The following is a 14,963-nucleotide window of genomic DNA, read 5'->3' on the forward strand; positions in this document are numbered from 1 at the left end:
TCTTCCTAGGAACATCGCCAAAGGCAAGGGAAGCAAGGGCAAAAATGAACTATTGGGATTTCATCAAGATCAAAAGCTTTTGCACAGCAAAGGAAACAGTTAACAAAACCAAAAGACAACTGACAGAATGGGAGAAGATTTGCAAACGACATATCAGATAAAGGGCTGGTGTCCAAAATCTATAAAGAACTTCTCAAACTTAACACCCAAACAACAAATAATCCAATCAAGAAATGGAGAGAAGACATGAACAGACATTTCTGCAAAGAAGACATCCAGATGGCCAACAGACAGATGAAAAAGTGCTCCATATCACTCGGCATCAGGGAAATACAAATCAAAACCACAATGAGATATCACCTCACACCAGTCAGAATGGCTAAAATTAACAAGTCAGGAAATGACAGATGCTGGCAAGGATGTGGAGAAAGGGGAACCCTCCTACACTGTTGGTGGGAATGCAAGCTGGTGCAACCACTCTGGAAAACAGCATGGAGGTTCCTCAAAATGTTGAAAATAGAATTACCCTATGACCCAGCAACAGCACTACTGGGTATTTACCCTAAAGATACAAACGTAGTGATCTGAAGGGGCACGTGCACCCGAATGTTTATAGCAGCAATGTCTACAATAGCCAAACTATGGGAAGAACCTAGATGTCCATCAACAGACAAATGGATAAAGAAGAAGTGGTATATATACACAATGGAATACTATGCAGCCATCAAAAGAAATGAAATCTTGCCATTTGCGATGATGTGGATGGAACTAGAGGGTATCATGCTTAGCGAAATAAGTCAATCGGAGAAAGACAACTATCATATGATCTCCCTGATATGAGGGAGAGGAGATGCAACATGGGGGGTTAAGGGGGTAGGAGAAGAGTAAATGAAACAAGATGGGATTGCAAGATGGGATTGGGAGGGAGACAAACCATAAGTGACTCTTAATCTCACAAAACAAACTGAGGGCTGATGTGGGGAGGGGGTTTGGGAGAAGGGGGGTGGGGTTATGGACATTGGGGAGGGTATGTGCTCTGGTGAGTGCTGTGAAGTGTGTAAACCTGGCGATTCACCCCTGGGGATAAAAATATATGTTTATAAAAAATAAAATAAAATATTTTTAAAAAAGAGTTGATTTTTGCCACTAGAAGGTGCTGAAAACACACTGCTAACATATAGCTCCATATAGTATTTTTGACTTAAACTAATTATTTGTATGACTTCATACAAATAATTTAATCTGTCTCACTTTGGTTTCCTTATCAGTACAGCAAGAGGACTAAACTCCATGATCTGGAAGTTTTTTCAGTCCTGTCATTCTGTGGTTATACAATGGTCCCTCTTTGCCCATCATGAGCACTACACAATAAGGAGAGGTATAGGTAAACAAGATGTAATGGTCTTACATTTATTATTAAGAGGTGACAATTCTACAGTTGCATTAAAAAACAAGGCAAATATTAAAATATTCATAACCAAAAGAAGTAAATTCTTTCCACAAACTTATAAAATTGCTGCCTTACCACAAATCCAATGTAAATCAAGACACAATAATATCAAAGATATAGTACTCCGTATGTTCCCTTTAAATACTGCTGTTAAAACTGTTTATATCCTTGAAAATAATTTTTATTGTTCTAGGAGCCACTGTTTTCCTGTGGGAACATATCTGAAATTTTGTCAATAGGAAAGAAAGGTTCGATTTACAGAAGTTTGATTTACAAACAACTCTTGAACTCTTGTAGTGCTCTTGTAGTGCTCTTGGATGTCCCCTGGTGGCCACCTAAAGTCAGTGCAAGTTTCATAAGGTAGTTTAATACATGTACCACCAGGTCTTCTGCTTTTTCCTTTGCACCAAAACTGCAGCCTGTATTAGGATCTATTATCACACACTGCTACTGAAGATAAATCAGATACCATCTGCCTCCACTTATTCATTCTGGATAAGAGGACTAATGCCAAAAGTCACAAGAGTTTTGCCCAAGATTGTAAAACCCATCATAGACCAGGATGGAACTGGATTCCAAATGATGTATGTGACCACCAGAGGTCCACAAAGCTTTTTATGAGTTCCCGTCTCTCAGCATACCAAGATGTTATGCCTTTTTGTTTTCTTCTTCTATTGTGAATACATGCAAAACAGTAAAATTGTAATTGCAAAAATTGTATACCCTCATTGAGCTCATTTGGTTTAAATGAAGAGTGCTGTGATTCTTATTGTTTATTATCCAGAACTAAAACTCCTTCGTGGGCTTTGAAAAAAGTAAATGAAACAGCAGAATTAGGATGCATAAGTCCATTTAATTATTGTTTACAAGTCTCAGTGAAGCAGTATGCCAAGAGTTTCCTTTGCCACCCAGCCTATATTCTAGATGAAGAGCCACATTCTCAACTGCCAGGGAGACTGAACAATCCTGCCATATTTTAAGCAAGTCAATCCGTCAAGCCGGAACTAAATGAAAATGTGTTGAACACTAGAATCTCTCCAAATATGAAAGGAAGTATGATACTTAAGTTATGTGAAATAATTATCTTAATACTGGCCATCTCATGGGAGATGGTTCAAATCCTGGTACTGCTTGAGTTTTGAGTCAGGATTATATGCTCCCAGATTATATCTCCTGACCATCATAACATACAGTCAAGTGACCCCCAGAAGACAACTAAGAACACAAATGCCATGGAACATGAAAGTAGTAAAGCCTGGGGAATGAAGGTGTTGGGATCCCAAAAGATTGTTCTAAATCTTACCTACCTTAGATCCATAATCTTTTAATCTTTGGATCCACAATCTAAATTTCAGCACATATTCTTCCTTTCAGACCATCAGATTTCAAAGATATTCTTTCTACTCATTCATTCCAATTAAATGATTAACACTCTTGAACATCTCCAAGAATTTTGGTTTTGCCAACAATAAAATTACCCATAGGCATAGTAACAAGCAAAGTCAATTTACAGAGTCTGAAAAATTGATCAGGTAATTGAGAGATCTTAATACACACCTCACCAAAGATCTGCAATGGCAAGTGAGCATATGAAAATAAGCTCAGTATCATCTGTCATTAGGAAACTGTGAGTTGAACAATGAGGAGTTACCACTACACACCTATTAGAATATCTAAATTTTTTTAAATGGACAAAACCATTACTGACAAGGATATAGAGCAACAGGAAATCTCATTCATTTGCATTGCCAGTAGGAATGCAGACTAGTACAGCCACTTTGGAGGACAGTTTGTCAGTTTCTTATGAAGCTAAACATAGTTTTACCATACAATCCAGAGCTCATGCTCCTAGATTATTTATCCAACTGATTTGAAAACTTACCTCTACATAAAAAGTTGCCTATGAATCTTCATAGTATCAATATCCATAATTGTTAACAACTGAAAGCAACCAAAATGTCTTTTAATAGGTGAATGAGTAAACAAACTATGGTATGTCCATGTAACAAAGAATGAGTCAACAATAAAAATAAATGAGCCATTGAAGCATGGAAAGACATATATGAATCTTAACGCAATTTGAAAAGTGAAAGAAGCTACTTTAAAAATGCTATGAAGGGGCCTGGGCGGCTCAGTGTGTTAAGCCTCTGCCTTCAGCTCAGATCATGATCTCAGGGTCCTGGGATTGATCCCCACATTGGGCTCTCAGCTCAGTGAGGAGCCTGCTTCCCCCTCTCTTTCTGCCTGCCTCTCTGCCTACTTGTGACCTCTGTCTGTCAAATAAATAAATAAAATCTTTTTTAAAAATAAATAAATAAATAAATAAATAAATAAATAAATATAAAAATGCTATGTAGTATGTGATTACAATTATATGAAATTTTGGAAAGGGCAAAACCTAGCAACAATTAAAAAGATCACTGGTTGCCAGAAGTCCTGAATGTGGGGAGGTAAACTAAATTAGGTAAAGCACAGGCAATTTCAGGTGGTCAAACTATTCTATATGATACCATAATGGTGGGTTCATGACACTATTCATTTGTCAAGACCATAGAATTAGAGAATCCAAACCATACAGCATAGAACTATAGTGAACCTTAATGTACATAATTTTTAAAAAAAAAATCACTGAAGAGGTTGGATATTCCAGGATGGAGTCCAGAATATGACAAACAATCTAACTGCATTACAAATGTACAAAACAACCTAGGGGGAGAGGAGAAAGCTGCTCACCTTAGGAATTTAAGAAATGAGTAGAGTCTGTAAGACGAAAGGCAGAATAATTTATACATAAGCCCTGTACTCCCACTGATAAAATTTTGTCCCATGAGTACAGGTTAACAATTCTGATACTCCTATACATGTAAACTAGAATTAAATTATTGAGTGACAGAACGGCAGATAGTAGGGGCACATTTCCCACTACTGCAGGGGGAGTTTGTAGATAAAAGTGGGGAGAAGGCCAGAATGATCCATGTAGTAATGAATTAGAGTCAGAGACATCAATATGAACTCTTTTTTAGTCTAACATAGATGAAGTTACATATAAAAATATTTATGGACATATGTATATACACAGGTTGGCATACAGACATGTAAGTCCTTCCTCTGAGAGCTGAGAAGGGCTAAGTGCAAAACCCCTTATAATAGGTGTATTTCTAGCACTCAGGTCCTGGTTTCTCACATCATTCTTCAATGAAAGGAACCACAGCTCACTGGTTCATTCTAGGAATGACGTAGAAGATAAGTAAAGCTTGGAGCAACATCTTCTAGTGGGAAAAAAGTAAGGATGTGCCTAATAAAATACCCACGCTGATGCTGGAAAATCAAAGGGATCCAGAAACCAAATGACAGAGCTCAGATAGAGCAATTTGACTCATAGAATTATGTGGCATTGGATTATAACCTGTGGTAGGAAATAAATATCCATGAGTCTATACTGATTGAAATCAATGGCTGAATACATAAATAAGTAATGGGAGAGAAGAAACAAATCTTCATGTAGAACTCTACATTATTTCCTCTCAAAAGAGTGAAGCATAATGCCTCACATCCTAAGTGTGAGGTGCACTAGGACTACATTAAAGAAGAGTACAGTATGGAAACAGGGAAAATAGGAGCCACTTTATAGGGTTGGAATCTGACAAACCACGACATCAGCCATGATCAAAGTCAGTAAATATTTCTAGATATAATAGATAGGATATGAAGGAAGTGGCACTTTACCTCTCTGGTCTTCCTGCCCCAAAACTGAAAAGCTCTGTCCCATCATGAGAAAAGCAACAGAAAAATCCCAGTGGAAGGATATTCTTCAAAACACTTGACCAGTATATGTCTCCAAATTGTCAAGGCCTTCAAAAATAAGGAAAGTCTGAGAAAACTGTCACAGCCAAGAGAAGCCAAAGGAGACATGACAATTAAATGTAAGGTGGTATACCAGATGGGATTCTGGAACAGAAAATGGACATTAGGTAAAGGAAATCCACGTAAAGTATGAACTTTGGTTAATTATGATGTATGAAATTTGGTCCATTAACCATAACCTATTATGACAAATGACTTAATTAACCAGGTGAATTACCCTCTTTTATGCTTTCATTACACCTACATTTATTCTGGTAGCACATAACACATTTAGTGGTAATCATCTGGCCAACGGTCTGCCTCTTCCATTAGACTTGAACTTCCATGAGGGCAGAAACCATGACTACCTTGTCTGTCATTACAGCCACAAGGCCTGGTGTATGAGCACTGAGTAAATACTATACAGACAATCATGGAAATGAAAGATTTACTAGCTCCTCCATTAAACTATTAGCTACTGTGAACATATACAGTTGTCTTTTTATTTGGTCTCTCCAGCATCTGTCACAGCGTCTGGAATATATTAGCTGAAAATGATATAGCTAAGTTTAAAATCGATGAGATGACATCAAGGAGAAGTCAGGGAGGAATAACTTCCCCCTAAAGATGTTTTTTTAGAGCTTTTCTCCAATTCATTTCACTTAATAATCACATGCTCAGGTTACCCTGTGTGATGTGCAATTTCATATGACTGTGAATTATCTATTACAAAAAAGTAAGGAGTCTATTGAGGTGCTGAACAGACTTAAAAATCCTTAAGGATGACTATTTGTGCTCCTATTTTTGTAACTGTATCAAAGACATAATGCATGTGGCCCAGCTTAGAGTAATATCAAGGTTTCAAAAATGTTCAACAACCAAAGCATAATTTCAAAATAACTTCGAGGTCTTTACCTCCATTTCTCAAATACCATAAGAAATACTTTTTAGCACTGTTTCTTTTCATTACTTTCCTGCACACACACCATTACCAGCCCCGTGCTTTTCTCTCCAAAATGTTATTAAAAAAAAAAAAAAATCCCATCTCACAGTTAAAATGATGAACTATTCCTCTTCTTTTCCTTTTTTTTAAGAGTGAGAGAGCACACTGGAATGGGGCCGGGGTGGGGGGGTAGGGGTGCAGCAGAGTGGGGCAGAGGGAGGGGGAGAGAGAACACCCCAAGAAGACTACTCATTAAGTGTGGAGCCTGAGGCAGGGCTCAATCTCACAACCCTAAGATCATGACCTGAGCCAAAATCAAGAGTCAGATGCTTAACCAAGTGAGGCACTGAGGCATTCCAACTCTTATTTTTCTGCTTTCTTCCTACTTTGTCAAAATGATGGCCAAGTCATCATATCCCCAGGCCAAAGAGTCACCCAACTCCTGTTACCACAATTTAGTTACATAAAAATGATGGAAAGTATACTCAATTGGACTATTCATTTTTCTGCTTTAATATGCTTTGAGGGGGGAAATGAAATATTACCATATAAGTATCTCCAATTATCTTTTCCTCTCCCTTTCCCATTAAAGAAGGTAAGGTCTTTCTCATTTGTTTGGTGTCTTCTCCTGCCCTTCTTATTACTCCCATATTTATGCATATATGGTCCCAGAAACTATCCCTTCAGGCCTAGCCTTAAATCTGACCCAAAGGGCCTTCCAGTGAGGCTGTAAATATCTGATTCCCTGAATTTCTGCCAAATAAATCAAGAATAATTTATATTTCCCAAAACTAAAGCTAACTTACTCCATCCTAACCACATATATTTTTTAATGCATACTAAATGTCAACATCATAATGCTAGACTCAAGAAATAAAAGAAAAATCTATATGCATGTGGGCAGGCCCTTTAGAGAACTATCCAATCCCTATCAGTAAATGAGGATAGAAGGAGAATTTTTAAGCATCCCTGGTACTAGCAGGTTTATTTCATGTTGTTCACTAGCAACTTGCATATACTAATAGAACTGTTGTGTTCATGAACAATGAACCAGCTAGTACAGCCACAGCTAATATTAGGCAGATTTAAATCAATTAAATTAGAAGCATAGATGAATACTTCTGTTGGGTCTTTTCAAAGTACCCAGTGCAGTACTTTGCTACCCAGTGAACTCCTCTTAAAATAAACTACTCAACAGAAAAATTCAAAAGTCTCCCAACGGAACAGAACTGAACCTAATTATATCTACATAAAAATGCCGTTATGCCCCCTTAACCCCCTCCCTATACAGCTAAGACTTTTGAAATCAAAACATGAAGTAGCCTACTTTTTGCCAAGTTTTAGTTTTAAAGTCTTTTACAATCTTATTCCAAATATAGTTACATTTCAAGTAAACAACAACAAAAAATTTCCAGTTTCAAACTCTGAAAAGAAAACAAGCCCAACAGACACACATCAGAGATACTGCATACTATATTAGAAAAAAAAAAATAGTGGCACATAAAAGAGTAAAGTTTTTCTTTCCTAAGTGAGAAAGCTCCATTGATTTTCTTAAGTCAAAACCATCAAGTTAATTAAAGGTTTAATGATGCAATCTAACTCTCTTTAGATGAACTCACTTCTTTAAGCCTTTTGTTTTTTACATTATATACATAAAACCTGCTTCAGCAAGTCTGGGAACAACTTTGTTATTGATCTTCCAAAACCTATTACTTGGGAGTTGGCCTTTTAGATCCATGGTAGAATATATAATGTCTTCCTGAGAGTTGCTGAGAGCCTCATCCACCATTTGAAATTAAAATCAAGGTATACGGGGCACCTGGGTGGCTCAGTGGGTTAAAGCCTCTGCCTTCCGCTCAGGTCATGATCCCAGCGTCCTGGGATTGAGCCCTGCATCCAGCTCCCTGCTCGGAGGCGAGCCTGCTTCCCCCACCCTGCCCCGCCTACTTGTGATCTCTGTCAAATAAACAAAATCTTAAAAAAAAAAAAAAAATCAAGGTATACAATACAAATGTACAGGGAAAGGAGTTGTGAATGAGAAATGGGAGAAGAATAAATGGCCTTTGAACATTCTTTTATATCCTGCCTATGCAAAGTGGAAATTAGCCACCTTTTCTCCCATTCAGGACAAGGCTCATTCTTTGTTATCTTGGAGAAAGGAAGGAAAAGAGCAAAAGAGTTGGATGTTGCTTCTCCCACATTAGTCCCATAGATTGTGAGCTCCTCAGTCAGAGGAAAGAAATAGACCTTGACCTAGACATTAGCATACAGGAGGAGTATAGAAGAGTACTCTTGAGAGCACCTGAAGAAGACATGGAGAAAAAGCAGAACTGGGCAAAGAAAGAGGACTACAATGCAGTCTCAACCAAGACCTCAGCCAACCCTATGAGGAACTCGGTCACTGGGATGGCTGTTCATGGTTAGACCCTCAATTCTGTCATTACACATGGGCTATCACAGGAAGGGGATGTGAGCTTGGGTGAGACAGCTCTCTAGCTGAGTCAATTCTTTGAAAGTGTGGACTGTTGAAGACTGTCAGCCAGGAGCATTTGCACCACCTGGGAGTTAAGCTCTTCAGTCTTGAAGGGGGAAATCACAGCATCCATTGTGATATTTTGTTTATTGCTTATACCCCGAATTACCTAGTAATGGGTGTACAATATTAAGTTCCAGTGAAATTTGTTCAAATGAACTCTTCCGAATATGGAGATCATGGCCAGAGACAGTCCATGGTATACTACAGCTTCAGTCACACCTACTCCTTGCAACTTGCATTTTCTCACATACTTCATTGCAAGGGTTATGAATGATCTGGGGTTACGCAATTTCAAAAATTGAGAAGCAGCAGAGTGCGCCAAGAATTTCAGTTACCACGAAGAGACACAGATCTTATGTTGATGGCACTCCCCTACCAATTAAATCTTTTAGAATAAAGCATGTTCACAAGAGAAGAGACTCAGCCGGCTGTAAGGAGACATTCCCTTCTGTGGGTCTAGCCAGGCAGAGTGTGATAACTCTCCCTTTTGCAACCCATTTGCTAGGGGGAATGGGTGGTGGGTGGGGGGCTCTTCATGCAAAGGGCTTTGCCTGGTTGTGTCCAGTCCTCACTTACACATGCAAATCCCAGGACGTATCTGGCTCTGAGCCAGCCCCCTGTGAGGAAATGGAGACACTATCAAGAGACCTACCGCATAATAAATCTGCCTCCAGATAAAAGAGAAGCACGGTGAGAGCTCTTGTGATTTTTTTTTTTTTGAAAGGATTTTTTAAAGATTTTATTTATTTATTGAGAGAGAGAGAGAATGAGAGAGAGAGCATGAGAGGAGAGAGGTTGGCGGGAGAAGCAGACTCCCTGCTGAGCAGGGAGCCTGATGTGGGACTCGATCCTGGGACTCCAGGATCATGACCTGAGCCAAAGGCAGTTGCTTAACCAACTGAGCCACCCAGGCACCCCTGCTCTTGTGATTTTTTATGGGCATTTTAAAATTAAAAGCCTTATGCATCCACATGGAATAAAGTCATTAATTGTCCACACATGTTGTACTCAAATACATGTTTTTTTCCCCCTGAATTTAATATAGAGAGATTTGCAGAATCATGGTTTAATGTTGGGTAATGATATTCCCTGTATGACCCAAAGTCTCCCAGAGTATACAGAGCCCAAAAAGCACAGAGAACATATTAAATACGAAATCATTAAAAATGTGCCTCCCGCCAAGAAATGCAGCTCCTCTGTATTAGGATAATTAAGATTCTATCCTTGTAAGAGGATATCTTGAATTAAATGGTCCATTTTATAGAGAAGTTCTAGGTACAAAAGTGATCTGGGGGCCCCCAACAAATCTTTGTCTGTGGGATCCCTGTCTAGGAAGAAAGCAGGGTGACCTAGACAAGTGATCTCCAATGGGCAAAGCAGAGATTGGATTTGAGGAGGAAATATGCTCTGCAGACTCAGGAACATACACACGTGATTTGACTGCTGCCTGTCTCTTACCTATAGCCAAGTTGTTCACCAGACTCACACTCACTTTCCATAGTGTAGTTATTGCTGAGAAATAAATGCCCAGCCTGGGATTACACTTCTCAGCACCCGTTGTATCCAGGAATAACCAAGGAATGCCAACTGGCATCTGGGTGGAAGTGAAACATGTTACTCCAAGCCTGGCCCATAAAAATCTCCTACACAATTCTTTCCCCATTATTATAACAATGGATACCGTAATGAGCAAAAAATAAAATTTTATTGTGTTAAGCCCCTGAGATTTTGTGATTATTTTTATAGCAGTAATTCAATCCTGACTAATAAACACACCAAGAGAGTAGTGAATCCATGAGGAAGGGGTGGTCAGTGCCCAGTCCTTCTGAGGTCAAGTAACATGAGAACAGACTACTCGATCTGCAAATATGGACACTCAGTTTCTTTGTCAAAGAAAGTTTGAGAAGAGCAACCAAATTGGAGTGGATGAAAAAAAAAAAAAAAGAGGAGGTAAGAAATGGGAAACAACACTTTGTGGATAATTCTTTTAGTAAGTTTTCCTGTGAAAGGGAGCAAAAGGAAACATGGCAGAAGTTGAGGAAAGGTAAGAGGGTAAGGGTAAAGAAAGAGATAAAGATGTCAAATGGCAGAAAATGCAAAGATAGAGATTGAGCTAGAGATACCAAGCTAAAGACACAGAGAAAGGGATTCAAACTGAGATAAAGAAATAGATCTATAAACATAGAGACAGAGATGGAGAAAGAGGTAGGGATTGAGAGAAATAGAGATTGAAAGAGAGAGAGAGAGAGAGAGAGAGAGGAGATGGGACATCCTAAACACACTGGCGTGCTGATGACTCTACTCCAGAATGGTCAGGAAACTGAAATGACTACCTGCAACCTAAGAGGGCAATCAACACACTTCAGGAATGCTAACTTGCCAAATACACAACCACTTCATCACCCAAATATGTAGCATCTCAGATGCGTACCACCTCTATGAACAGAACCTCCTCTCTTCCACCCAAACCATCAAGATTAACTATTAAAATGACTATTTCTAGATGGTCAGACATCTCTGAATGGAAACGTATTAGAACATTAGGCCACCATGACTGAAGACAGAAAGGCTGGTTTTTGTTGTTGTTTTTATTGCTGCTGTTGTCGTCGTCTTCCTGGCTATGCCGGTTTAGTACAACTCATGATCTTGGACAAATCACTCATCATGTTTGACTTCACAAAAAATGGCAAAGTATTACCTACCTAAAGGCCTCTAACAAGGTCAGATAAAAGTTAATTAAAAGCAGGTATGGGACAAGAATTTGAAAACCCTTAGAATGCCCTCACTTATTCATCATTCATTCAGGAAGTAAATACTGTGCATTTCCAGTGTAAGAAGCAATGCACACTGGGGGCATGACACTGTGAGACACGGCTTCATGGAGTTTTCAGACTGGTCAGGAGACACACAAAAACCAAACCAATAAATGTGTAATTACAATGAGAGGTCATTAAACAAACAGAAGGGTAACAGAGAGAAGGGAAAGTTATCTAGATCAGATAATTAAAGAAAACCTCTTTGCAAAGACAATATTTAAATGGAGAACAAAAAGTTAAGAAGGAATCCAGCATGGGAAGAGTAAAGGTGGCGGAGAGAATTCCCTGATGCCATCACATACCTGCTCAGCTTCCAGGTTTTCCTGCTTGGCTCACAGTTTCCTTTTTCACAGTTCACTGGATCAGAACAGCATCTACACAGGTCCAGTCACTGGGATCATGCATTTCTTAAGTCTTTTAGAATCCATACATTCCTCCTCCTACTTTTCTTTTCCTGCAGGCAATAAATGAGTTGTCTTGGAGAGTCTATGCTGTTTGCACTCCTGTTGTAACACTATTAACTAGTTTCTCTATCCCCCGTATCTCCTGTAAACTGATAGTTAGAACTGGATTGACTAATTAAGGATGAATATTTTAACATTTCTTATTGGTGTTTTTTTGTACTTCCATCAAGATACACATAGTGTTCAATTAACTGTCTCTTTCTTTGTGTGACATTATAATCACTGATAATCACTTCCTACATATGTTATTTCATTAAGGTTTGCAAAATAGGGACGTTCTAATCAAGTGGTTCTCCAAGTGTGGTCCTGGACCAGTAACCACAGCATCACCTGGCAATTTGTTGAAAATACAGATTCTCCAGGGGTACCCGGGTGTCTCAGTGGGTTAAGTGTTAATTCTTGGTTTTTAGCTCAGGTCATGATCTCAGGGTCCTGGGATCAAGCCTTAAGTCAGGCTCCTTACTCAGTAGGGAATATACTTGAGGATTTCTCTCCCTCTGCCCCCATCTACCCCACTCACACTCTCTCTAAGTAAATATATATATATATATATATATATATATATATATATATATTTTTTTTTTTTTTTTTTTAATGCAGACATCTGAACCAGGAACTCTGGGGTGGGGGCCAGCATCTGTGCTTTAATGAACCCACCAAGTCATTCTGATGCATGCTAGTTTTTGAGAACCACTGCTCTAATTCTCCCTTTTCTTTTTCATTGATTAGCTATACGGCTTATATAAAAACTTTCCCCTCACAAACTCTGTGGTTACCATGACACAATGGTACAGCTCTCAAAATAATGAGATGGTTCCCTAGATATCTTCTCCTTCTCTCTCTTTCCCTTCCTCTCCATTTACTTAGGAGATACCTGCAGAAAGGTGAATTAAGATGGGAGCTACTCAGTTTGCTTTGTATCTGTGGAATTCTGTGGCTCCAACAAAAGCAAAAATGCTCAGACTATGGAGAATCTGAGCATAAGCCCCTGCAAAGAAAGCACTCAAGAATGTTAGCAGGTTGGACACCCCAGGAAATGAGGTGCTCAACATTTCTCAGCACTTCTGATCTGCCTTTTCCTGCAAGCATGCGTTACACGATACATGCCAGGCCTTATTAATCCAATTTCCTTGTCCCTATCCAAAGGAAAGGGCTCTAGTAATGATCAATACCCTTACTGTGATGATAAACAAAGACAGATGAGCCTGTGAGGCCTGGCTGGTATTTGTAATTACTGCCTCTGTAGGCATTCAATTACTGCTAATGAAAGGGTGACAGGGCTCCCCCCTTGCTGACAGAGGAACATTTATGCAGGCTCCCTGGCATGGCCTATAGCTGACAACTGTCTCCTCTTTCCTCTCCTGATTGCAGTTCACTCTACCAGGGCAGTTTCCCCAGTATATGGAACTCTAAATGCCATGACACTTCCCCTAATGGAATTTTTAAGGAAGAAGTCCATTTTGTTCATCATAATTCCACCTCATCAAGCTACTCCCTGGCCTTCACATGGACTGCCAGCATGACTCACTGGCATTTTGTGACTCAACTCAGACGATTTGGGTGAAGACAAGGAGGTGAGCACAGGTGAGCATCACTGCTTGTTGACTCTCTGCTCAAAGCTTTTACTTAAAAGACAGGCAGAAAGAAGGCAGCTGGAGCATCTGCATCTGCTTTTCAATATTCTAGATCGGATATATGAAAGTGCATGTTACAACTTTTTCTCATTGAAAGAGATGTTATTAACCAACTATCAATTCCATTTCCTTTGCTAAAGAGTTAATTACAAAGGACATCTGCTAAATGCCAGAGTGGCATCCATTTCCCTGTCTGATAATTTTATCTTTCAAGACCATGCCTTTTACTAAGAGACTGATGGGGCCCTGGCCAGACCTGCTCACTGCTCTATATGGCCATCTCTAGCTGCTCTATGTGTTGGCTGACAACAATGTACAGCTACCTCATTCTCTAAAGAACTGTGCTCAATCCAATAGAGCTGCCTCCCTCCACCACTGCTAGGCCTCAGCCAATGAATGACCAGTGCGGGGCTATAAAAGGTGGACTCCTTGTCTCAATGAGTGGGATCAGGTGAAGAACAGCTGAACCTGTTCTTCACCTGAAACCACATTCTTCTTTATCAACTTCCCACTTCCTCACTCCCTTCTCCTGATGTAACCCCCAATGAAACCAATTGAGTAAGAACCCCCATTTCAGACTCCACTTCTGGGAAGCCTTCTCTCACACTCTCAGAAGTTGGAAAGGGACTGATCCCACCCACATTCAGAGCCCAGTAAAAGCACTGCCTTCCTCTTATACATCAATGATTGGTTCAGGGATGGCATGGGACCCATGCCAGGCCAATGACAACCCTCTCTTGTGGAACTATTGTTAAATCAACTATTTTGGAATTGGTGGGAGTCTTTCATTAGGGCTAGAAATAAGGTGAGGTGAGAGAGGCATTTACCTGAGGTGCAAAATCTAAGGCTTCCCAAAAAATTCAATAAACTTGAAATGCAAATTAGTGCAGTTACTATGAAACACCAAAACATTAACAATAGAACTACCCAATCCCACTTCCAAACATATATCCAAAGGAAATGAAAACAATATTGAAGAGATATTTGCACCTCCATGTTCATTGCAGTATTGTTCACGGTTGCCAAAATAGGGAAAAATCTCAGTGTCCATCAAATGATAAATAGATAAAGAAGATGTGGTATATATATACAATGGAATAGTATTCAACCATGAGAAAGAAGCAATTTTGCCAACTGTAACAACCTGGATGGACCCTGAGGGCAGTATGCTAAGTGAGAAAAGTCAGACAGAAAAAGACAAATACTGTATAGTATCACTTACATGTAACTGTATAGTATCACTTACATGTGAAACACTCCCCTCCCCCCAAAAAGAG

Source organism: Lontra canadensis, unplaced genomic scaffold (genome assembly GCF_010015895.1).
Source record: "Lontra canadensis isolate GAN:19392208 unplaced genomic scaffold, GSC_riverotter_1.0 scaffold34, whole genome shotgun sequence".
In the NCBI taxonomy this organism is placed as follows: Eukaryota; Metazoa; Chordata; class Mammalia; order Carnivora; family Mustelidae; genus Lontra; species Lontra canadensis.